We start from the raw sequence: 26,854 nt of genomic DNA on the forward strand, positions 1-26,854 counted from the left end.
AGTTTTCACGCCCCCCCGCCCCCGGGCTAGATGAGGTGTCTGCGATCTACCAAGAAACTTCCTCTGAGGAAGAAGGCGGGGAACCGGCTCTTAAAAGCTCATCTGCATACATGAGTCCTAAAACTAAAGGCAGAAGCAGTCAGTTTTCTCAGGCTCTCTGTGCCTTAGTCATCTCGGGATTCTTTAGGGTGCGTGATGTCATTTCTGAGTGTTTGCAATCTAGAGGAGAAATGAGGAAAGCGTTGTCTCATTTGGCTTTTCTTCTAAATGAAACGTACAACCGACAAGTGGAGGGGGAAACTGACAGTTACATTGGAAGGCCTGTGCATTCATTCATTCCGGGGAAATGTGCAAATATTGGAATAACTTTCAATTCAGCAGACACTGACCCACGCAAGCGAGGGGAGAAGGCTAGTCCTCCTCTCTTCTGAGTCTCCCTTTAAGTCGAGGCAAAAGGAGGTCTCCCCGATAAGGCTTCAGTCTCGGAGACACTGTCTGGAGTTTTACGTGAACACATTTATTGGCCCTGGAGTCTAGGCAGTTCTTGTTATACTAAACAAAGCTAAAACTTCTCTTCTGCAACTCCCAGGATCACAGGGAAATTCTGAACCGGACTTTTAGGTGGAGCCAGATGTGACTGTGGCAGATTTTTTGATGAAAGCTGGGGGCTCAGATTTGTTACCATAGGAATCTAGGCTTTCTGTAAATATTTCTCAGTGGTCTGTTAAGAAAAAAAAATAGAGCATTGCTTTTAAGTTCATATTTTTGCTGGGTAATGAAACTCTTTTTAAGTGTTTGCAGTATGTCATTCCATACCCAAAAGTTTGTGAGTCTAAGCTAACATGTAAGGCTACTGACTTAAGAACCCTATCTCAGTAAACACTGAAATTAATTTTATAAATCCTAGATGAACTAATGATGCTACAGACAGCTATAGAAACTATTCGGGCTCTCCTGCATACGTGACTTATATTAAAGGGAAAAACATCCTTTAAGTCTACAGAGCTTTCTGGAATGGAAGCACACAGTAGACACTAAGAAAATTAAAAATCTCACATGAAATTCTATTATAAAGAAAAGACTCACATATTCCTATCATATTTAGAATACATTTTTATATGTTCATACAGAACTCCTAGGGAGACCACATAGTTTTATTATTATTATTATTATTTGAGTAATTTTATGTGTGACACTCACACTTGAAGCAGAAAGGGGAATAAACAGAAGAGAGATTCCAAGTGGCTAGAACCACTTGGCGCAGATGCACATTTCAAAGAATAGGTGTTTTGTTTATCCCCCACATATGGTTACCCTTCAGGGAAACCAGGGGTTAAACTTCAATATCCTGTATGTCACACTTAAAAAGCCACAAAACCACTGGAGGTGACTTCCTCCATTTTTTTTTCACACTCCTCAGAAATGTGCAGACCAGAATTGAGGTGTTTTCAGTAAAACTCATTTCAAGCCAGACTCACACATGCCTTCCCTCCTTTCTTCCTCAATTTTGCCAAGCTGCTTCAACACAAAGCACCTCCTCATTGACTCTCTATAGTGTGTCTGAAACACCCCCTCTTCTCTATTTCCTTCCAGAAAAGCACTTCATCTAAGGAAGCTCTTCCTGAAGTGACAGAACTCTCCCGTTCTCCCTCCAGACCTCTTGTAAAAAAGTCCAACCACTTCCTAATTCCTCAGGCTTCACCACCCTGGTATCTTCCACATCACAACCCGTGGTTCTCAGTAATTAAGATTAGACATTCATGAGGATGGTGGGGAGTGAGCTGAGCAGCTTGTGTGGAGCATTTTGAATAGACTGATGTACAAAACAACTGTGGGATGGTAAGTTACATTTCTCTTTCAGGAAGAGGAAAAAAGGGATCAGATGTCCACTCACAAAGAAAAATAGTAAGGATAGAAGTGAAGCCCTGAAGAAAGAGGAAAACTCTTCAATGATCTACCAAGTAAGTGCCATCTCCACAACTCATTCCTTGTCTATTATACAGAAAGAGCACATACATGCTCCTAGAGTCGGGACAAGAGTGAGATGCCAGGGACTTCTCTGGTAGTCCAGTGGCTAAGACCCCATGCTCCCAATACAGGGGACCCTGGTTCAATCCCTGGTCAGGGAACTAGATCTCACATGCTGCAACTAAGAGTTCCCATGCTGCGACTGAAGATCCTGGGTGCTGCAACTAAGACCAAGCACAGCCAAATAAATAAAAATAAATATTAGAAAAAAAAATAGTGAGGTGCCAGTGACTGGCCAACGGATATGGCAGGATCTTACTCCCCTGCTTTCTCTTATTCTGGTCATTCACGATATTTTTTAGGTAAAAAGTTAAATTTTGAAGTAAATGAAAATTTGCTCCTTCCCAGATTCTTCATCCATTGTCAAGGCTTTCTTTATGCCTCCTTTGAGAGCCTTCTTATCCCAGTAACTAAGGCAGGAGGCACAGATGTCAGAGTGGGTTAAGGATGGGGGCATCACAGCCCAGCTACTTATCGGTACAGCCAAAGGAAAGGATCAGTGCAGCTCAGGCTGGCCTCCACACTAGAACTCTGTGGCTCCAGCACCAAATCTCATGCTTGGTACCTAGGAGACTCTCAGTAGATACTCAGAGGAATGGAAACCAAAGTGCCTGCCCAAGCAGCATGCAGATATTGGGTGTCTGGAGGCTGAGGATACATCTGGAGCACTGAGGAAACAGCACCAGCTTTGGAGTGAACCTCAGGCATTTTGACTTTCTCTCCTACCTACCACTTACTGCATGATCCTGGAACTCTATTTCCCACATCTTCAAATAAGGAGAATATCTATCTCATAAAGTTATAAAGAGGCTAAATGAGATAAAGTATATAAAATATCTCCATGATGTGTGTGTGTATATGTTAGTCACTCAGTCATGTCCAATTCTCTGTGGCCCTGTGGACTGTAGCCCACCAGGTTCCTCTGTCCATGGGATTCTCCAGGCAAGAATACTGCAGTGGGTGGACATTCCCTTCTCCAGGGGATCTTCCTGAACCAGGGATTGAACCCTGGTCTCTTGCATTGCAGGCAGGTTCTTTACCATCTGAGCCACCAGGGGACCCCATCTCAGAGGATAACCAGTTCTTAGTAGGTAATCAGTACACAGAAGTATAATTATTAGCGACAATCAAAGGAACCTCCCCCCCCCCCCCCCAAACCTGGTTTGTGAGGATAGGGTGGAAAGAAAAGAGAGAGAGAAGAACTGCACTTTCAATAAGAGGTTTTATAGTCCGAACCAGTTCCATAATTATCTGGGCCCAGTGAAAAATGGAATGCACAGTCCCTTGTTCAAAAAGCAGGAAGAAGTGCTGTGAAAGGTCTTAAAATGTGAAGCTTTTTTCTTTTTTCTGAAGTTGCTCTCTCTCAACCTATCGTGGAGGTCTTGTTGTTTTTTCTAAGTAAACTGCTTATTATAAAATAGTTCTAGGTTTACAGAAATATTGCAGAGATAATAGATACTTTGTATCTACCCCATATCCAGGGTTCCCTATAGTTAATATCTTAAAATGGCACATTTGTCACAATTAATGAGTGGCATAGTATGTTTCATTTACTCTTTAAAATCATGTTACTTCAGGCAGAGGGATATCAGGAGGAGAGTGCAGACCCTTGTAGGACCCCAGAGACCCTGCAGCCTCTGACTTAGGGCACATGCACAGCTTACCAGTTGCTGGAGGGCACCTACCTGCCAACTTCCAAACTGTGTTTCATGCCCCAGGCCTGGGCAGGCTCTGGGGAAGTAAGACATTTCCCTTTGCCATGGTGCCAATGCCCCAAGCCCCAGAAAACAGGCTACAACCTCTGCACAAGGATGCACTAGATACCTTGGTTGGGGTGGACAAGAGGATCAAGACATGGGCCCTGTCTCCTGAGGTACCACCATGCTGGCCAAGGGCAGGGATGGCTGCTCCCATGCCTCACCTAAGACGTTGCAAGGCATCCATGTCCAGCTCAAAGCCTCTCTGCACTTGGAGAGGCCCTCCCTGGGACTGGACAGCAGCAGCGGTCCTGGGATGGGGGAGGGGGAGGGGTGCTGGAGGAGCCCCCGGGTGACAAGGATCAGGGAAACAGGTGCTGAGAATACTGCCAGGGGAGACGGGCAGGTGGCAGGAGATGGGGCACAGCATGAGCCGATGCTCCAAGTCACCAGAATCTATGCTCCATTTTCCCATCAGACTTTACTCACGAAACAGATGAAGATAAAATCGTCACAAGTTTCAAGACTATAAGGTCCTTGTGAGTGAGGAGCCCTGTGCAGCTGTGTGGGTCACTTGCCCACAAAGCTGGTTATGTTCCTTTTCTTACAAAAGTGACTCTGGGAAGGAAGGATGCTTAGCACCTCAGAAGCAAGTCTCAAGAGGATAAGAGCAGGTAATGGGACCATGTATGGTCATGGGGTGACCCTACTTGTCAAGAATTTTCAGAGGGAAGAAGGAGCTGGGAGAACCTCCCTTCTATGTTTCCCTTCTTTTCCTCTTTCACTTCAACAAGAATGACAAAAGATTTACTTCCTTCTGTGGGTCTGATAAGTATTTCATTTGATGCTGAGAAATAGGAAGAAAGGATGAATGAATAATTATAATTAATATTAATCTGGTAAATAAACATGGCATTCATGTTTCCTCAAAGCTCTTTCCTCAAAGGAGCGCCAGGCATACTACCCATTAATCCTTGCAACATCTCTGTGTAATAAACACTGAAGAGGTATGACTATCTCTAATGCACCTTAAGGCACAACCTAAATCACAGGCTAAATTAACAGAGCAAGATTTCCAGGGCAAGACCATATCTTGGTCAATAAAATAGAGGATTCACTACAGGACTGGAAATCCATGCATTCCTGAAATTGCTGTGTCTACAGTGGCATCTTACCCTTGGGTCTTTCTATTTCAAATTGTGTAATTGCTTTCCTGAATGTTGTCATTTCTCGAGTCTCTTCTTCCCTTTTCTGATCCACCTAACACAGCTATTAGCAAAATATTTACTGTGCAATATTTACTCAGAAGACTGGCTTGGTTCTGGTCCCGCCTCTTGTTTCTGTGGGTAACCTCAGGCAAGTTACCTAAGTTTGCTGAGACTACATTTTTCTATCTGGAAAGTGAACACAAGAAGAATACTTACACTGTTCTCACAGGGAAGCTAAAATAGGAGAACTCACACAAAACCAGACTCTACCTTTAAGTTTAATGCACATTTTATAAGTATCACATTTATTATTATAGAGTGGATATAGGTGCATTGGAGACAACTAGAAAACTATAGAGAAGCAAAATATTTGAAATGATAATACTATTGTTATTCCCCTGTGTATACCCTTTCATGTATGCATGTATATAGTCAAAAATAGACAACACTTGGAATTCCCCAGTTGTCCAGTGGTTAGGCCTCCATGCTTTCAATGCTAAGGGCCCAGGGTTTGATCCCTGGTTGAGAAACTAAGATCCCACAAGCCATGCAGCATGGCCAAAAAGAAAAAAAAGAAAGGAAAATAGGCAACATTGTACAAACTGTTGTGTAACATTTTTCTTTTTTAGTCAATGATCTCCCCTCTTCTGCTTTAATAATTTTCCAGCTCAGCTAATATTTAGCTCATATTTCAGTATTCCCAGTTTTTTTTTTTTCATGCAAATTCAGTAGAACATGTGTGCGTATGTCTATGTGTGCTAGAAGAGAGGTATTGGATGGGAGAGACGTAGAGAAGGGCACAAGGAAAGGGCAATGAGAAACCTCAGCTTGGCCACAAATAGCAAGCTGCTCAGAGCTGGAAAGCAGGGAACCAGATTTTGAGCAGTGATGAAGTCAATGGTCCAGCTGGTAACAGACTTCAGATGCCCTAAAAGTTGGCCCCACACTCTGTGCAGGAAAGCAGGATCTTATTACTGATCTCTGGGAAAAAATCAAGATGGAGGGCCTTTACATAATTATATCATTTGGCTTAGAAGCCCTCGGAATGAGGGTTTCTCAATACAGATGAGAAAACTGGGTCTCAGAGAGGTCCCAAATTCATATAATTAGCAGATGAAAGCATCACAATACACCCCCAATATAAATTTTCTATAAACTATATCTAAATGCAGTTTGTTTTTTATTGAGATATGATTGGCATACAAAAAAGCTGGACATGTTTCATGTATACATCTTGATGAGTTTGAAGATAAGTAAATACCTATGAAACTATCACCATAAATAATCTCATAAACTTAACCATCACCTCTAAAAGTTTCCTCCCTCCTTCTTTGTGTATGTGTGTGTATGTACACATGTGTGATAAGAACATTTAAAGAAGATCTTTCTTAACTAATCTTTACATATATCATACAGTATGCTTAGCCATAGGTATCATGCTATATAGCAGGTCTCTAGGATTTTATTCACTTTGAGGATCTGAAACTATATACCTTTTAATCAACACCTCTCCAATCCCCGTTCACCCAGCCCCTGGTAACTACTACCCTCAGCTTATATGAATTTGAGTATTTCAGATTCCTGATATAAGGGATCATTCTAAATGCAATTTTAACACAGCTTTGCAGATATCAGAAACCAGTCTGTCAAGATTCCGAGACTTTCTACCCCAACACAGGGCATAGAAAAGAAATATAAATAACCTTTTGTTTCTCTTCCCTGATAGCTCAGTTGGTAAAGAATACACCTGCAATGCAGGAGACCCCAGTTTGATTCCTGGGTTCATTAGGATCCCCTGGAGAAGGGATAGGCTACCCACTCCAGTATTCTTGGGCTTCCCTTGTGGTTCAGCTGGTAAAGAATCCGCCTATAATGTGGTAGACCTGGGTTTGATCCCTGGGTTGGGAAGATCCCCTGGAGAAGGGATAGGCTACCCACTCCAGTATTCTGGCCTAGAGAATTCCATGGACTATACAGTCCTATACAGTCTATACAGTCCATGGGGTTGCAAAGAGTTGGACACGACTGAGCGATTTTCACAGTTTTGTTTCTCTGCCTCACATAGACAGACTCTTTTCATTAGAGAAGGTGGTACTATTTTCAAAATTGTGTGGTGGTTAGATCAATCAGAACAATTGCTACAGGCAAAGACAGAGAGGAATCTCATGAATGTAAATGTTGAGTAAAAGAAACCAGAGGTTAAAAAGCACATAAAATGTGATGCAATTTATATAAAATTCCAAAGAGGCAAAAATAAATCTATGATGTTAGAAGTCAAGATAGTGGTTCCCTTGGAGGGTTAGCAACCAGGCAAGAACTGGAGGGGAACTTCCATGGGGCTGGCAATGATGTACTTCTTAGTCTAGATACTAATTACAAGAGTCTGTTCACTTTATGAAAATTCCCTGATTTCTACACCTGTGATTTGTGTACTTTTCCTTGTCTTCTTGATGTTTTGTGTATGTATTCAACAGATAGGCTCACCTAGGGAAACTCCAGTTTTAAAAAAAATAAAAAGGAACAGGGTTTCTAAAAAGCATGTTTCCTTTCCTTTCATTGAACCATAGCAATGGGTAGAAACAGAATTTGAGTAAATCACACGCAGCTGAAAAGGATATTGGTTTTGACATTGCATAGACCAGGATGCTCTTACCAACTCAAAATTCAGGGGAAGATGTTGATGTTTGGCCCGGCTGTCTACAGAGCCTGACTCTACAATTCATTTACTAGTGCTGTGACCTAGCTATGAGAATTAAGTGAAGCAAGGCATGCCAAGGCTTTGATATTGAGCTTAGTACCTGCCAGGAACATTTTCCTCTACCCCAACTGCCCACAAGCCTCTACCTTGTCCTGGCCACTTTCCTGAGGGTGTGTGAGTACTCCGTCACTCAGTTGTGTCTGACTCTTTGTGACTCCCTGGACTGTAGCCTGCCAGGTTCCTCTGTCCATGGAATTCTCCAGGCAAGAATACTCTAGTGGGTTGCCATTTCTTCCTCCAGGTGATCTTCCTGACCCAAGGATTGAACCTGGGTCTCCTGCATTGGCAGGGGGTTTCTTTACCACTGAGCCACCTGGGAAGCCTGTTGCTGAGAGTAGATGCCCATATATTTGATAGCTGAGTTGGTAGAGTTTTGCTCTGGCCCTGGGGTTTAGTGGTAGGGGAAGACATATAAAATGGCCATGAAATCCTAAAGTCTGCCTCTAGATGCATGATCTTAGATAGGAAACTGGTTCTTAATAGGTTAGAGCTTATTGGTTTTCACTTCTAAAATAAAGAACTTGCCGAATTTGTCATTCTGCATTCACCCAATCCCAATTGACACACCCAATTAGAGGACATTTAGATGTCGAGAATTGTATAAGAAATTCACTTGTTCACTCATTTATTCCACAAAATATGCATTGAGTGTCTAGCACACCCCAAAGCTTCCTGCTAGGGCCACAGCAATGAAGAAGAGGTGTTCATTGCACACTTTTCCATCTTCAAAACTCTCATTCTGTAAAACTGGGTGCCTTATCATCTTCCTTCTCTCCCTTGCTCCCCACCCCTAGCTTGTACAGTGCCTTTGTGAAAATCAGAAAAACTTGTTTTCTCTTAGCAGACATAGCCCTTGAGCAGAAAGCTTGGGAAGTGAGGCAAGGGCTGAATTTCAGCTCCCTTCACCACCACGCTGTGTACCTTTGATCAGTACCCAAACTACACAATGACCTTTTGCAATGATCCAGTGGCACATGGATGTCAGGGCAAGCTAGCGTGAAGCTTGCCCTGGTCACAGCAAAGCCTGCACTTTGAACCTCAAAACAAAGTAAACTCTTCATGTTGAAAGGAAAGCATCCCAAGACCTCCACATTGAGAATATCATTAAATAACTGAAATAACATTAAGCAAGCCTCCATAAAATAACAATAAAATTAATTTGGTAGACTCACTGTTATGTTTAAATGCAATTTTCGTAGATAAAATTTCTAAAGCAAGGGCTCCCTTGGGAAAAAATGTTAAAGGAGTCCTTGATGGAGAAAATTCTAAAAAACCTTCTTCTAATTCTTGGAAGTGAGAAGTGTGTATGAATTGGATTCTCTACATCCAGCTAATAACTAGCTTTTTCCATAAGACTCTAGCCCTGTATATGTCTTTCGTAGATTCCAAGGGGTTTGAAGTTAGCAGACTTATTTCACTCCTTGGTTCCTCCACAAAATGCAATAATTATTCATTAAAATGTAAAAATATTTCACATATGAAATGAGTGAAATGAGCCTCTTTTTTTATTTAAAACAGTTTGGTTAGGGCTATAAGCCTATTTGTTTAGTGGTCTTGGTTAGATGAATTAACTAAACATCACAATTAACAATAGCTTTTCTTTTCATTAAGTCCAAAGGTAGATATTTTCTTTTGATCACTCTTTGGTAAATGACATGCACTTGTGTCAGAGTGCAACTTTTCCAGAAGGCTGTTGATTTAAACTTGAATAAAACATTCTTAGAACAAACCCCAGGAACTGGAGAACACTCACACAGTTCTTCCAAAGGCTATCTGTGAGCCCCAAATGGCCTTTCTTTAGGCAGGACTTTGTTAATGTGTCTTTATAAATATGAGGGACTTTGCAATTGCACGTGACAGGGATTTCACTCTGGGTGGATTCACGGAAGAAGAGGTTCACTGCCCTCAAGGGAAAGCACAGTGAAAAGTAGGTCATTTTGATGCTGATCTCCTTAGCAAACTCCTCTAAGACTATGAGTTAAAAAAAACACCAGTCACAACTAGCTTTTGTATATACAACTTGACAGTTTACCAAGTGCTTTCACTTGCAGATCTTATTTTTTCCTTGAAAAATAAACCCCATGAGATAGAAAGCATTATTATTATGACATAGATTTTCCATTATGCATGTGAGAAATTTGAGGCCTGGAGATGTTTAATAATTTGCTAAAAAAAAAATAATTTGCTCAAAATCATCTGATAAAAGACAGAGAGAAAGAGATGAGAGATGAAGAGGGAGGGAGAGAGAACAGAGAAAGGAAGGCGGCAGAAGGAAAACCAAAGTTCTCTGATTCTGAATTCCAGGATCTTTTCGGCTAAGCCATGAGGTCTGTTACAAACAAATGGCCCAACTTTCTCTTCTTTCACCCCAGGTAAGATTGCACAAGGAGAAACTGTCTCTGACGTGCCAGCCTCATAACTTCATTCCCTTTCAGTGTCCTTACCCTTGCCAAAGCCTGATCTCCAGAAGGACTCTGACTTTGGCTTTACTTACCAATGAGAATCTGTACTCATTCAGGTAACAACATATACCACCAATGTGAAAGGGTGCCCAAGGAACTTAATTATCTACCCATGTTAGTGTTAAAGGCAATGATACAAGAAAGCCTTCAGTCATAGAGGTCAGTTGGTGTCCAATTATTTTTCTAATACAAGAAATATTTATGAAGAATATGTGCTCATTCACTTCAGTTGCGTCCTACTCTTTGCAACCCTATGGACCATAACCCACCAGGCTCCTCTGTCCATGGGATTTCCCAGGCAAGAATACTGGAGTGGGTTGCCATGCGCTCCTCCAGGGGATCTTTCCAACCTAGGGATCAAGCCCTTATCTCCTGCATCTCCTGAACTGCAGGTGGATTTTTTTTTTTTTTTTACTGCTGAGCCACCAGGGAAGCCTGGTATGAAGATTTTAGAGTAGAAGTTAAAAGCTTGGTCTCTGGAACTAGACAGTCTGGGTTCATATTCCCTTGTCTAACCTTAGAGAAATTACTCCTCTGTGCCTCAGTTTCCTCACCAATGTAATGAGAATAATAATGATGTTTATATAATGGATTGTAGTCTTTAATTAACTAATAAATAAATGTAAAGTGCTTAAGACAGTCCATGGTATAAGTACCAGATAAATGTTGGCTATTGTTTGTTGAATATGAGACAACAAATATTTATGTAATGAGTGGATTTTTTGAGCACCTATTATGTGGTAGAAGGAAATGGCAATCTACTCCAGTATTCTTGCCTGGAGAATTCCATGGACAGAGGAGCCTGGCGGGCTACAGTCCATGGGATTGTAAAGAATCAGACACAGCTGAGTGACTAACACTTTCTTTCTTACATCATGTTATAGGCGCAGCATGAAACTCCAAGGGTACAATGGTGAATTTTATAAACATAGTTTTTGCTTACTTGAAGCCTAGATTCTAGCAGGAAGAGACAATTATACAAAAACTTATTGAATTACAATTGGAAAGGAAGTTACTGAAATTTTTAGAGTGTTCTAAGAATTTATAACAAGGATAACAGGACTCAAAAGTTTGAGAAGTGGGATGTGATAGAAAGTTTAGGGAAAGCATAACTTACAAGATTTGATGGAATAAGAATTAGGTGCCAAGTGGAAAGAAAGCATTCCAAGCTGGAAAAACATCAGGGCATGCTCCATGGACTGAGATCTGTCCATGTGGCAGGAACACACCAAAAGAAAAAGACTGACGTGAGTTTAGATCAGGTTTTACATAGCTATGGAAGGCCACGGAGAGAAACTTGGAGTGGCCTAGCCAAATTTGCATGTAAAATATATCACTCTCCGTGCAACCTAGAGAATGAACTTGAAGATGGGAATAACTGCAAGAAGGCTAGCTAAATAGTATTTAAAAGCTCAGGATATGGAGGAAGACAGCTAAGTTTGCTTTCTGGCTCTGTCATTTATTTTGTTAGCAGTGTGAACTTGGGTGAGTTACTTAATTTTTCTGAGTCTTAATTTCTTCATTTCTAAAATTGGGGGATGTGTATCTTTCTGGTGGGGTGGTTATGAGGATTAAGTGAAGTAATTCACATTATAGCACTTAGAACAGTAACCAGCCTCGAAAGTATTCATGCCAGTTGCTAGTAATAACTTCTTTTATTGCCTTAACCTATGCAGGAGATAGTGATGGCTAGAATTACAATGTAGCATTGCAGATGGAGAGAGGCAAATGTATTTGAGATATTTATGAGCTGAAACTATATGATCCCTAGGATAGTGGTAATTGGTTGATGATCAAAACCCTCTGTTATCTCAGCTTTTCAGATCAGATGTGATTTCTGCCAGTGTATTTTAACTTTATTTTTCTTATATAAGTCTAACTCACAAGAGTACAATGAGAAATCAGAGACCAATGAATTCATTTACAAACAATAATTTAAAGGAAGCTTTTCATACCCTCTGGTCGTTACACATTCCTTGACATAGGAGACCAAGTTCTAATCATAAGATTGCTTGGCAAACGTGAAATCAGAGCAGGGGAGTTGGCTGGATGGTTTAAAGGTCTGCTTTACTCAAGCCTGACACGCTTAACTCAAGCGTTTCCATTGGCCTGACGCGCTCTTTCCAGCTGTCCACCTGGCTAACTCTTATCATTTAGGATTCAGCCTAGAGTTATTTCTTCTACAAAGCTTCCCATATTTTCTGAGGTTGGATTAAGCTCCCTTCCTCTCAGCTCTTGCAACTACCATGTTCAAGACTCTTATTTCCAACTGACCATGTCATTAGAATTCTTTCTCTTGGCTTATTTCACCCATGACTTCTTGAGAGCAAGGAACATATCTTTTTGGCTGCTCTTTAATGCAGCACAGTGTATCTTTACTGAGCAGAAGCTCAAAAGAATACTGCTTGAACTGCTTACTTGCCCAAAATATCAATAGATGGGATATCCACTGCCCAAAGGAATGGGGTCTTGCCTACTGAATATTACTGGAGAAGTATATCAGGAATTCTAGTTCTTGTTTCCTTTTTAATTAGTCTCCAAACAAACCACCTTCCTTTTGCTGATTTAATCAATGTAACCCCAATGCATAAGCTCCATTTCTTTTGCATGCATATTTTGATTAGATTTCTAGCTGGCTTATTTTAATATAGGGGATATTCTGTCTGTCAAAGGGATCTCTGCAAAATCACGTGCAGAATTAGTTATTTAACCCCAAAACAACAGCTGCAGGTGTCGGTACACTAAGGAAAACTAGAATTCCAAATTGCTTTTGACAATTGTTGTATGGAAGGTACAAATAAAGTTCAGAGGCAGCACAGATAGATCTTAAAGACATAGGGGGAAGGAAGACCAGGAGAGACTTGGAGGCCAGGTAAAGACGAATGGATGGAATTCTGAGAGATGGAAAAACTGAGGTTAAGACAATAAACAGCATGAACTAAGGTATGAAATTAGAACCATGCCACACCATTCTGTCCTGTTTGGGAGAACAAGTATAATAGTCCTATTTGGTTAGAACCCTGGGTTTCAGCAAGGATGCAGAGTGGAATAGATTTGCAAAAGTATAGTGGTCAGGGCCAGATCTTGGTGAGCTTTTTATGCTAGACTAAGGAATCTGACTTTATTTGTCCGACAGTGGGGAGCCATTGAAAACTGTTTAACAGAAGAGTGGCACACAGTGGCTTATAAGTATCTCAATACCGAAGTCCAGTTGTGTAATGTTTTGCAGTTATAGATCTTTTTCAGCCGTACAGTCTTTTTAAATCCTCATCATGCCTTTTGAGAGATGTATGGTCTCTGTTTTAACAGGAAGAGACTGAAGTTTAGGGAGTTTAAATGTCTCACTCCAAGTCCTATAAGTAGTAAACACAGAACCCAGGGATTTGAGCCTAGGCTTTTTGTCTCAAGTTCCATGCTCTTGCTACTGCAGTGCAGCCTTTAAGATGAATTATTGATCTGATAGATGTAAATTGTAAGGATAGTAGGATGGAGAAGAGAATAAGCACTTGATAAATTATTATTATCAGGGATTATTATTTGCAGAAAAAGCTAGTTGGTAAGAAGAAAAGAGATCCCAAGCCTACTACATATGGTCTTGTCTAGTTGACAAAGAATTTTCAAGTGTGTTCATTTTCTTTTAGAAACAAAGTCATGGAAATTCTCTCATTTTTTACAAATGGGATTACTGAGGCTCATCAAGGTGAGGGGACTTGCTTGAGAATCTGGAATGTCTGCACCATCTAGTATGGTAGTTACAAATTATGTATTGCTATTGAGCTCTCAGAATGTGGCTAGGTCTGCTGGGAGATGTGCTGCAGGTATAACAAAGGCATTGGATTTCAGACTTTGTATAGAAAAGTCATGTCAAATATCTCCATAAAGTTTTATATTTGACATGTCAAGTTATCATATTTTGGATATATTGAATTGAGTAAAATATATTATTAAAATTAGTTGCATCTATTTCTTTTTATGTGTTTACTAAAAATTTTTAAATTATCAATGAGCTTTGCATTATATATAACACCAATTGGATAGCACTGTTCTAGACCATAAAGCTATTGCCACTACTTGAATACTCCAAGGCCAACATTCATTCCCGCCCAAATGCTCACTTTAGAAGAGGTGGTAATAAGGATAATGATTGTAGTTATTATTTATCCACTCCCAAAGTTTCTAAGCACTATACATGCATGAACTACTTTAATCTTATCATAATTTCATGACCCATTATTTTATATATGTAATAGATCATTTTATTTTGCAGATGAGAAACAGAGAAATGCAGTAGCTCCCTGAGAACCACAGATTTAGTGGAGTCAAAATTCAGATTTAGTCTGCCTCTAAGGCTTCCCAGGTGCTGTAGTGGTAAAGAATCTGCCTGGAGTGCAGGAGACACAAGAGAAACGGGTTTGATCCCTGGGTCAGGAAGATCCCCTGGAGAAGAAAATGGCAACCTGCTTCAGTATTCTTGCCTGGAAAATTCCACAGACAGAGGAGCCTGGAGGGCTACAGTGGGAAAGAGTCAGACACAGTTGAGTGAGTGCATGCGCGCGCGCGCGCGCACACACCGTCTTTTGGAAGGCTTTAGTGGCTGCCTCAGTTGGGTAAGTCCCAAGGAGACATTTGGATTGACTTCACTTTATTTGTGACCTACTATAAGTCAAGTTGCATATGAGAGACTTTAAATATTATCTCATTTAATCTTTGCAACAACCCCATTAAATAGTTACTAATCCTTTATTATAGGTGAGTAAACTGAGGCTTAATGAGACTGCACAACCTGCCCAAAGTCACACTAGGGACACGGGGGAACTCAGTTCATAATCCAGCCTGAACCTAAAGTTGATACTCCATCACTAGGCCAGTTTGTGAAAGAGCTTCACCTGAATCTCCTTGGGGGTGCTCCCTAGGTGAAACCTCAAATACCTCAATACCTCAAATACCCTGAGGTATTGAACCAGTCTTTCTGGGGTAGGCTCTGGGAATTTGTTCTTAAAATTGCTTCAGGTGACCCCCATCATTGGCCATCTTTGGCGATAACCACCCTATCTGAGTTTTTCATTTTCCTGGGTGTCTCACCTCTTCAGTCTCTCCTGGGAGCTGATGAAAACTTAGGGGAATAAAAGGAAAAAAGGAAAAGGAAACAAACAAACAAAAACAGTATTTCCCTTAGGCTACTTCAGTGGGGCAGACTACTCATCTCCCTGGGTCCCTGCTTCTTTCAAATCTTATCATCATCTGCCCTAAAAGGTGGGAGGCAATGACTTAATTAAGCAGACATAATCATAGGCTTCAGAGATAAAAACAACCAGTCCTCCTGAAGACATCCTTAGAAACATCTAAATAGTTCAGGGCTGTGTCTGAAATGAGAGAGGTGGGGATTTAGGAAGTGTAGAGGTGGGGAGGATGGGAAGAAGGAATGTAGTGGGAGACTCACAGGCTCCCTAGGTGATTTATGGATTCTTGGAAGATTCCATAAGAATCACTGGATGTGAATGAAGGCACAAAGGGAATAAAGCTAAGTGACTCTTAGGGGTTGGGGCTGTGTGTATGTATGTGCGTGGGGAGACGGGGGTTGTGTGTATGTGTATGTATGTGCACGCAGGCATGCTCATATGCATATGTGGTAGGAAAGTTAACAGTGTGTTTTCTGCAGCCTCGTTTGCAGGTAGATGAGCAGTTGCTTTATGTGACAGATTCAGAACTTCTGAATAGCACACAAATATAAAATTAGGCCTCAGGTTTCATGGCAACCCAATTGGACACAGTAGCAAACAAGAATTGTTTGAGAATCTGAGAAAGAAGCCAACATTGTGTGTGTCACAACTATCCTGCCTTCCTTTGACCAATTTCTCCTAATTTAGCAGTATTTCCGTTCCTACCCTAATTTCCCCTGGTTTGTAAACTACGTCACTTAACTGGACTCAGCTCCAGACTTTAGAAAAACAAAATGTTGTATTTCAGCAATGGTTTTTTTGGCATTTCTGCCTCTAAAGAATTTTACTTGATTCCAATTTTTTCCTTTTGACTCTTGGAAGATTGTAGCTATCAGTTGTGTTTCCGTATTTCTCCTTTTCTAATGGAGTGTCTAATGCAGTATAATGCAGTGTTTGTTAAATGTGATTAAAGATTTCAGTGTCTGGTAAAAACCAATATTTACCAGGGAAATCCCGCCAACATAAATGCGCAGGCAAGGTAGAAAATATTGGCTCAATCTCCCCCTGGACACACACTTACAAACAAGGACTGTAGATGTTTTCCATGTCACTCTGACATTTCTGGACTCTTGTTTTGCCAGTTTCACACATGTATCCATTTAACACAGGTTCAGAACAGTCTTAAAAGTGGTATAATCTGGGTAATTGACTCCAATGTTAATTTTTTGAAGTTGTTTTCCTATTAGCTGAGGTTTCCTGTAGTTTGTTTTGTTTCTGCTCTGGTGGTTCTTCTAGCATTTATCACACACTGTCATGTAATTTAGTTTAAAAGGCTTCCTTGAATTATGACAACTAGTATTATTTGAAATAGTAAACAAGGGAATACTGATCTTTTACAAAGTAGATTATACCACAAAATTTATTTGCAGAAACATACAACAGACATTTTGAGCTTAAATCAGTCTTGTTGAGTGATTGCTTTCGTTTAGTAAACATTTACTGAATTGAATTTATTCACTGATTGAATTTATTGAATGAATGAAATACTGCTATACTTTGAATGAATTTCAAATGGTTGTAGTTTGGATGTGAAATTATTTTTCTGAAACTGAATAGCCTGGGCAGCCAGCAGACAGACGGCCCCAGCTGGCACCTGGCAACACAGCCTCAAGAGAAGGGCTGGAGAGGTGGGGAGTGAGTGAATTTCACATGGCCAGAGCTCAGGACCAAGCCTGCAGAGAAGACTTCAAGCTGCATGTTCCTATACCACACTTCCTCTTACGTACAGAGGGCTGGGTCTGAAATGAGGAAGAGGGAATGACTCATCTACAAACATGGCCACTGAGACTGCTAACGGCAAGCCTTGAGCAGAGCCTGGTAAACAACAAGCACTTAATAAATGTGTGCCTTATAAACAAGTAAAATGAAGTGTGATAGCCTATAATAATTTATAGATTCACTGTGGAATGTTCTGATTAAGACCTAGGCTCAAGAACAATTTCTACGTCTAGTCATTGAGATAAAATTCCTTTGGTTACTTTCTCTAACTCCAAATACTCAAGAGCTTATGCATCAAAAACTGAGGATCATGGGAAGGATGGATAAGGATAATGTTAATCAGAGCCACCACCAATTGAGAGTCTGCCTGAACAAAATATTTCTGATCTTCAAAACAAGCTTGTGAGGTAGAATTGCATTACCATCAATGTAAAGGTGACAGAACAGGGAAATGGTGAATGAGGCTGGAGAGGTGGCCTGAGCGTCTGAGCTCAATAATAGGCCCCAGTTGGGGCACAAAGAAGCAAAAGACAGGTTGTTGTTGTTGTCCTCAAGGAATGTGTGATCTGGGAGGGGAGCAGGGATGTTCACGTACAGAAGGCAACCAGCAAGGACGCACTGTGGGCTGTGGGCTCGATTACCCAATGAGGAGTTGGGGCAGCAAAGGCTTGCTTGTGCTTTGAACAGAGCAGGTGCTTAATATAGGTTTGCGGTAGTATGCTGCACTTATTTGAGTTAAAAGCCAAATAAAGGTAATCATCGATGAAAATATGTGAAGTCCAAAGTGAAATGCAGGGGGTGTTGAAGAAAAATGATTAGAGAGTAAGGGGGAGCAGACTGTGAAGTGGAGGACTCTGGACTTGATGTAGGAGCAGCAGGGAACTCCTGGAGGCTCTTGAGGAGGGGAGAAACACGAGGAAAAGAGGGAATTTAGGACAATTTGGCCAACAATATGTAAGATGACTCTCAATGGGAAGTAGCTAGAGTTAGGGATCCCAGGAAGACCCAATTGTAGGGATATAAATTGAAAACAATCAAGGCTAGAAAAGGTAGTGACAACAGAATGGAACAGATGAGTTCTAAGTAACGTCTGGAAAAGAAGGGAAAAAAAAAAAAAAAAATATATATATATATATATATATATATATGTATATGTATATATATACCATTCATAATAAGGCAAAAATGTATGTTGTTCTCAATAAGAGATGACCAGAGAGAGGAAGGTGTTCAAAAGGTTCCAGGGAGAGGAAGGTGGAGCTACAGTTTCTATTCTTAGAGTGGACATAAGAACAGAACCAATGACTGATATGAGGGAGTTAGGTTAGGTGGGGAAATGTTAGTTTGGACTGCTTGGAGTTTGATGTGATACTCATATAATTGTAAGGACTTGGGATGTGGACTAAGCTCCAAGCATGGATTGCTGCCAAGCATTATGAGCTGGGAATTGTGAGCACACACTCCCTGTCCATGACCTTCCAGGGCTTGTGTCTATCTTCTAATTGATTCCTAGAGAAAGATCAGTAACAAATATAAGATTCCTCCAGATTATCTCATCAACTCCTTGCTCTCCTCCACTTTCTCCTCCCCCATCTCCTCAGTTCCCAGTTGCAACACAGTCAAAGCAAAGAGTGATACAAGTCTTGGGTGATTTCTAGTTCTGTAAGGGATAAGCCCAAAGCAGGAGATTTCTCTCTTCTCAACATCTGCAAGGTAGAAGGCCAAGTTCTCCACAGAGAGGACCATTAAAGCTGGAAGAGGCCCAAGAGACCTAACATATTTAAACCAACTCCTTGGTTCATAGGTGATGAAACTGAGGCCAGGAGAATTGAACTGACATCTCGAAGATCATGCAGCCATTCCCTCTGTGAAACAGCAGGGACCAGTTTTGAATTTTTACAGAACCTATTGTTACCACTTTACTGTGTCTCATCTCTGACTGGCAACAGTTAAAGTACCATTCAATTAAACTAGTTATTTATGGATACATAACAGATGTCAGTCCCCATGCTAGACACAGAGGATGCCAGAAGGGTAAATAGAGTAATCACTGACATTGAGGCACTTACAGAAAAGAAAGAATGTTTTGAGAATAGGAGTAACTGCTTTTCCTTGTGTAGGAGTGGTAGAGGAGGCTTCCGGGAGGAAGCTATACCTTGGCAAGGTTTTAAAGGATGAATAGGAGTTTGCCTGGCAAGAAATAGAAAAAGAAAGAAATATACTTTATAAGCAAAAGGAATAGCATATATGGAAGTAAAGAGATGATACAATACACTGTTTGGCATTACTATAAGAGTTTAGTAGTTTTATCATAATTAAGGGAGAGAGGGAACAGCAGGAGAGGCAAGCAGAGCACTGCTTGGAATTTTAAAAGTATGTTTAGAGGGGGTAGGGAAGTGAAAAACATGAAGAAAACATCCACAAGGCCCCTGAGTGATATTCTCTAGAGTTATAGTTAGAATAAGAGATATATGAAGTGTTAGAGAGCAAAAGTCAGTAAACTTTAAAAAGGACCAGATAGTAATTATTCTAGGCTTGTTAGCCACATAGTCTGAGTTGCAAATATTAGATTCTGCTATTTATGCATGAAAACAGTCACAGATAATACAAAAACAGATGCATTTGACTGTGTTCCAATGAACCTTTATTTGCAAAAACAAGTATCCATCCCACGAGTCATATTTGCCAATCATTACTGCAGAGACATCCTGAGATACTGACATCACCTATGGGAGAAAGAACAAAGGCATGCATCTTAATCCTTGCAACCTACAAATATACTATACTGCCCGGCAAAAGAGGATTAAGGTTCTTGATGAAAATAAAGTTGCTAATGGGCTTCTCAGGTGGCACAGTTGTAAAGAATCCACCTGTCAATGCAGGAGATGCAAGAGACATGTGTTCAACCCCTGGGTTGGGAAGATGCCCTGGATTAGGAAATGGCGACACAGTCTAGTATTCTTGCCTGGAAAATTCCATGGGCAGAAGAGCCTGGCAGGTTACAGTCGATGGAGTCACAAAGAGTCAGACATGATGGAGCACACACACTGCTAACAAGTTAACCCTAAAATAAAAATATTATTTTAGGTTATCTAGGTGGGCCTAATGTATAAGCGTTCTTAAATGTGGAAGAGGAAGACAGATGAGTCAGTGTCTGAATGATGGAATGTGAGAAATATTCAACTGACCACTTCTGGCTTTGAATATGGAAGGGGGCCAGGAGCCAAGGAATGCAGGCAGCCTCTAGAAGCTGGAAAAGGCAAGAAGATGGATTTTCCCCTAGAGATTCCAGAGAGGAACACATCCTTGCTAAAACCTTTTAAGTAATGAAGTTTGTGAAATTTCTTACAAAGGCTGTCGATAACTAATACAATATGCACGTGAGCTAAACCTTCTAAACATTGTGGAGAAACTCTCCAGCCTCCAGAGTTAAGAACTCAGGTGTAACAACCGTTTCAGTGCCTCATTTAAAAGAAAAGGGAAGGTTAAAGAAATCTGGATTTGGATGTGGGGCAATTAGGCAATGCTTCAGGGAGTGTCTAGAATAAGGAGCCTCTTTTATACCAAACAGGCTTTATGGCTCTCTGTACAGGAGGCACTGTAACAAAATTTCCCTTGATTTGTGTTTCTCCGGGGGCTCCCAGACTTATACACTTGGGGATGTAGACCTCAGGAAAGAGAACTTGTGTGTGTGAGGGTGTAGGTGAAAGTCCCAGAGCAGGTTCTGTATGCAAGCTCAGAGTGGGGAAGTGGGTTGTCAGACATCAGCCCCTGACTTTCTATTCTGCCCGCAGCGGGCCACCCCCTTGCCCTCTGCTGTGCCACTGTACCATTTACGTCACAGGGAATACAGTTTGCTGCTCTGAAATGTGTGTTATGAGGGAAATGAGAACATGATGCCGATGGCATTTGACAAAGGAAGCAGCAAGCCAAAGACGAGCTCGGGCAGGCCTGGCAGTGCTGGGAGGGGTCGTTTTAGACACAACCACCACTGCTGGGCACTCACAGAGGTAGGTCAACTGAGGTCAAGGGCCTCTGCCCAAGAGCCCTCTCAAACTGCCTTCCGTGGTGTGGGGGAAGGCCATGGTTCCAACCTCCCTTCCACACTGCAAACATCCTGAAAGCAAAGACTTCCTCAAGCAGCTGACACAGTGCCTTCTCCTCCATAGCCCAGTCCCTGCCCAATGGCTACCTGATTAATAGTAAAAGCCAGGAGACAGTGAAGGCAGATCTCACAGCAATAAGAATTCTCACCATAAATTTGGGAAGTACATTACAATGTACAAAACATCCTAACATACATGGTCTCAAATGATCCACTTATGGATGCTATGCAGTGAGGATTAGCAAACTTCCATTTAGCTGGAGATTCCCTGGTGGCTCAGTGGTAAAGAATCTGTCTGCCAATGCAGGAGACATGGGTGTGATCCCTGGGTCAGGAAGATCCCCTGGAGGAGGAAATAGAAACCCACTCAGTATTCTTGCCTGGGAAATCCCATGAACAGAGGAACCTGGTGGGCTACAGCTCATGGGGTTGCAAAAGAGTTGGATAGGACTTAGCGACCAAACAACAAATACCATTTTGTGGAGGAGGATCTGAATTTCACAGGCACTAAGTGACTAGGCTAACACTCCATAGCTTGAAGCTGGAGGAGTTGGGCCAGAACCCAGGTCTTCAGTGTCTTAAGATTGGGAGTTCATCTGCATCTCAGAATTGCTCCTCCTTCCCTGCCTTCTCTTTCTCTCTCCTTTCTGGAAACACTGAGTATTTACTATGTACCAGACAACATTGTCCAAGGCCCCATGGATATAAAGTTAACTAGGAAGGTTCTGGACCTGAAGAAGAGCATAGTTTGGCAGGGGAGGCAGACACTTCATTGTGCAAACTGTGATACAACCTAAAACTAAGACACTTATTGAGTACTCTCTGTGCTATATACTATATGATTAACATTTAACATCGTATGATGTAGACATTTATCTTCCTTATTTTACAGGGAAGGAAACATAACTTTAGAGTCATTAAGTACCTTGTAATTTGTAGCCAGTCCCTGTTCTGCCTTAATTCCCCATCTCACACTCTTGGCCACTCTGCTGTGCTTTGTCACCATAAGCACAAGCATAGCACTCTAGGCCAGAGCAGTGAAAGAACAGAGGAAAGATGGCTTGTAGGCCCAGAAGAATTAGAGAAGGACACTTTCCCTAGAAAGTGGATATGTGCATATATAGCAGCAGAGAGGAATGGACCAGGTCATTTAAAGATGATCTTTAAGTTTGATCCCTGATTCTAAAAACTGAACACGAGGAGAGAGCATCCCAGAAAATTGCTACCATTTTAAAATACTTTTTCTGAGTAACTATCACATGCAAAGCATTATCTGGGGATTCCATGAGGAAACAGATTCAGGTCCAACTCTGAAGGAGGTAATCCTGTATTTGCACTGAGAGGGGAGGTGAAACCACTTCTTAAGAGTGGTATGGGGTAGAAAAAAGACTTCTGAACTGGGAGCAGGGAGCTCTGGATTCCAGTCCGAGTTTTATCACCAGTTCGCCCAGTAAGCCCCTCAACCTCTCAGTTCCATTTCTGTAGCAAATCCCGTGTTGAAACAGATGATATCCAGGGCCTCTTCTAGCTCTGATATTCTACTATTCTGACTCGTGAGGAGTAGAGGACATGAGCTTACCTGGAGCAGTAGGCTGGAGAGGGAGAGAGTGGTTCATCTCATCAGAAGTCATCCCATAGGAGGTGCCTTTGAAACCTGAATCCTGCCAGTGCCCACCAGCCTCGTGGTCCCCTGCTTGTTCTCTACTCTCAACCTTGCAGAGGTGCCTCTAACTAATGAAACCACAAACCAGGATCCCAAGAGATCAACATTTTAAAGATGCCTTGTATACATCCATGGCACCAACCAGCTACTTGAAGGTGTTATAGTATTCTTATGCTGTTGTTATAGAATTACAATAATTGACTATTTACTGGGTGTATTCTATGCGTAAGGTGCCACGAGGAGTGTTTTGCTGACAATTATCTACTCCTCTTTCCAAAGGTAAGCAGTGTGACTACCTCTACTCTAGAGATGAATCTGTGGGTGGAGAAGGTTAAATAATTTGCCTGAGGCCACAGGGCAACCAGTCCAGGGCAGAGCCTATACTCCCACCCAGGACTGTCTGACCCTAAAGGCATAACCCTTCATTCTCCTGCTATATAATCTGTGATGCTTCCAATCTGGGTATCCTTCTTTCTCTTTAGCATGCAATGAGCAACTGAAGAGGCTGTAAAATGACCTGTACAAATCATACCAAATACTCACCTTACAGTTTGCAAAGTGCTTTCTTATAAATCCATCATCTGATTCTCATGGCAGCCAGAGAGTGAGATGGAGCATTATTTCCGTTTTATAGAAGAAAAAACTGAGTCTCAAGGGAAGTGAGTAACTTGGAGCTTTCTCAAACCTCCTTGCCATGCTAATCACATACTCATCTAAATTTCTGAGGCATTATTTTTCAGAACATTGTGTCATGTATCCAGTTATTTATATTTGGATTGCAGCATGGCTAACATAGGGCCTTCCCGGAGAGAAACGACCAAATGGCAACTGGTATTTCCTTAAATCTCCTTCCAGGACTCAGTGTAAGTAATTTCCAAACAACTAAGAATAGTCCAGTGAATCCCAATCCTCATAATAATACATTTTTTTTTCTTTCAAAATGCCAGTACATTCATTGAACCCTATCCTCTTTACTGTGTTGACAATGTTTCTGTAAACTTCATAGAACATTTTGAGCCTGCTTTTCTGAGGATAAGACTCTATGCAGTGCTATGGAATAGATCATAAAGAACTTTCTTATATGTTTTATACAAATCACATCTAAATGCAATTTAGCAAGACTTTGTCTATATCAGACACATATCTATCAAGTCTTCCCAACTATATACCCCAAGAAAGCACATAGAAAAGAAAGGCAAAAAGAGGAGGTCCTAAGAATAGGAGAGGAAGACCACTTTCTCTCCAACAAATTCATCAAAAGATCATTTGAATGCTGAGCAACTTCCACAAAACGACTTCTGAACACTGGCGGAGAGCACCAGGCACCCAGAAAGGCAGCCCATTCTCTTTGAAAGGAGGGGTGTGATTACTGGCTTAATTGCTCTCTCCCCTTTTGACTATTCCTTTTCTCTCCTAGGTCACCTCCATCTCCTCCCTCCCCCTTCTCTTCTCTACTTAACTCTGTGAATCTCTCTGGGTGTTCTGGGCTGTGGAGAACACTTAGGGAACTGATTACTGGTTAGATTGGTCTCTCCCCTTTTGACTTCCCCTCTCCTCCTCCTGGTCACCTCTATCTCCCTCCTCCCTCTTCTCTTCTCTATGTAACTCTGTGGACCTCTCTGGGTGTTTCAGACTGTGGAAAACACATAGAGAATTGATTACTGACTAGATTGCTCCCTCCCCTTTTGATTTCCCCTCTTCTCCTCCTGGTCACCTCTATCTCCCTCCTCCCTCTTCTCTTCTCCATGTAACTCTGTGAACCTCTCTGGGTGTCCCTCACTGTGGAGAATCTTTTCACTATTAACCTATATGTTTTATCATCAGTGCTGTATGGATGAAGAAGTCTTGAGGCTACTGTAAGAATAAGACTGAAAGCCACAGGCAGGAGGCTTAAATCCAAAACTTGAGAACATCAGAGAACTCCTGACTCCAGGAAGCATTAACCGAAAAGAGACCATCCAAAAGCCTCCATACCTACGCTGAAACCAAGCTCCACCCAAGAGCCAACAAGTTTCAGAGCAAGACATACCACGCTAATTCTCCAGCAATGCAGGAACATAGCCCTGAGCATTAAAATACAGGCTGCCCAAAGTCACACCAAACCCATAGACACCTCAAAACTCACTACTGGACACTTCATTGCACTCCAGAGAGAACAGATCCAACGCCACCCACCAGAACACAGACGCAAGCTTCCCTAACCAGGAAACCTTGACAAGCCACTCATCCAACCCCATCCACAGGTAGCAACCTCCACAATAAAGAGAAACCACAAACTTCCAGCATACAGAAAGGCCACCCCAAACAGAGCAATCTGAACAAAATGAAAAGGCAGAGAAATATTCAGCAGGTAAAGGAACATGATAAATGCCCACCAAACCAAACAAAAGAGGAGATAGAAAGTCTACATGAAAAAGAATTCAGAATAATGATAGTAAAGATGATCCAAAATCTTGAAAACAAAATGTAGTTACAGATACATAGACTAGAGACAAGGACTGAGAAGATGCAAGAAATGTTTAACAAGGACCTAGAAGAAATAAAAAAGAGTTGATCAATAATGAATAATACAATAACTGAGATCAAAAGCACTCTGGATGGAACCAATAGTAGAATAACTGAGACAGAAGATAGGTTAAGTGAGGTGGAAGATAGAATTGTGGAAATAAATGAAGCAGAAAGGAAAAATGAAAGAAGAATTAAAAGAAATGAGGAAAACCTCAGAGACCTCTGGGACAATGTTAAATATCCCAACATTGAAATCATAGGCGTCCCAGAAAAAGAAGACAAAAAGAAAGGCCATGAGAAAATACTTGAGGAGATAATAGTTGAAAACTTCCCTAAAATGGAGAAGGAAATAGCCACCCAAGTCCAAGAAACACAGAGGGTCCCAAACAGGATAAATCCAAGGTGAAATACCCCAAGACACATATTAATCAAATTAATGAAGATCAAACACAAAGAGCAAATATTAAAAGCAGCAAGGGAAAAGCAACAAATAACACACAGGGGATTCCCATAAGGATAACAGCCAATCTTTCTGGTCTTTCAGACCAGAAGGGAATGGCAGGACATACTTAAAGTGATGAAAGAGAAAAACCTACAACCCAGATTACTATACCCAGCAAGGATCTCATTCAAATATGAAGGAGAAATCAGAAGCTTTACAGACAAGACGAAGCTGAGAGAATTCAGCACCACCAAACCAGCTCTTCAAGAAATGGGAAAGGATCTTCTCTAGACAGGAAACACAGAAAAGGTTTATAAACTCAAACCCAAAACAACAAAGTAAATGGCAATGGGATCATACTTATCAATAATTACCCTAAATGTAAAAGAGTTGAATGCCCCAACCAAAAGACAAAGACTGGCTGAATGGATACAAAAAGAAGACCCCTATATATGCTGTCTACAAGAGACCCACCTCAAAACAAGGGACACATACAGACTGAAAGTGAAGAGCTGGAAAAAGATATTTCATGCAAATGGAGACCAAAAGAAAACAGGAGTAGCAGTACTCATATCAGATAAAATAGACTTTGAAATAAAGGCCGTGAAAAGAGACAAAGAAGGACACTACATAATGATCAAAGGATCAATCCAAGAAGAAGATATAACAATTATAAATATATATGCATCCAACATAGAAGCATCACAATATGTAAGGCAAATGCTAACAAGTATGAAAGGGGAAATTAACAGTACATGATAATAGTGGGAGACTTTAATACCCCACTCACACCTATGGATAGATCAACTAAACAGAAAATTATCAAGGAAACACAAACTTTAAATGATAAAATGGACCAGGTAGACTTAATTGATATCTATAGGATATTTCACCCCAAAACAATGAATTTCACCTTTTCCTCAAGTCCACATGGAACATTCTCCAGGATAGATCACATCCTGGGCCATAAATCTAGCCTTGGTATATTAAAAATATTGAAATCATCTCAAGCATCTTTTCTGATCACAAAGCAGTAAGATTAGAC

General features: G+C 41.2%; 1 protein-coding gene and 1 long non-coding RNA gene across 2 annotated transcripts in view; one reads left to right on the plus strand and one right to left on the minus strand.

Moving 5' to 3' along the window:
- The window catches only part of PDE4B (phosphodiesterase 4B), a 428,331-nt gene that overhangs the window by 44,357 nt on the left and 357,120 nt on the right, over positions 1 to 26,854 (minus strand). The window lies entirely within an intron of this gene.
- Positions 1,740 to 24,978, plus strand: LOC133041229 (uncharacterized). Its single transcript, XR_009689199.1, has 3 exons — positions 1,740 to 1,961; positions 23,090 to 23,138; positions 24,684 to 24,978. It is a non-coding gene; the product is annotated as an uncharacterized LOC133041229 (long non-coding RNA).

Source organism: Dama dama, chromosome 20, assembly GCF_033118175.1.
Source record: "Dama dama isolate Ldn47 chromosome 20, ASM3311817v1, whole genome shotgun sequence".
Lineage (NCBI taxonomy): Eukaryota > Metazoa > Chordata > Mammalia > Artiodactyla > Cervidae > Dama > Dama dama.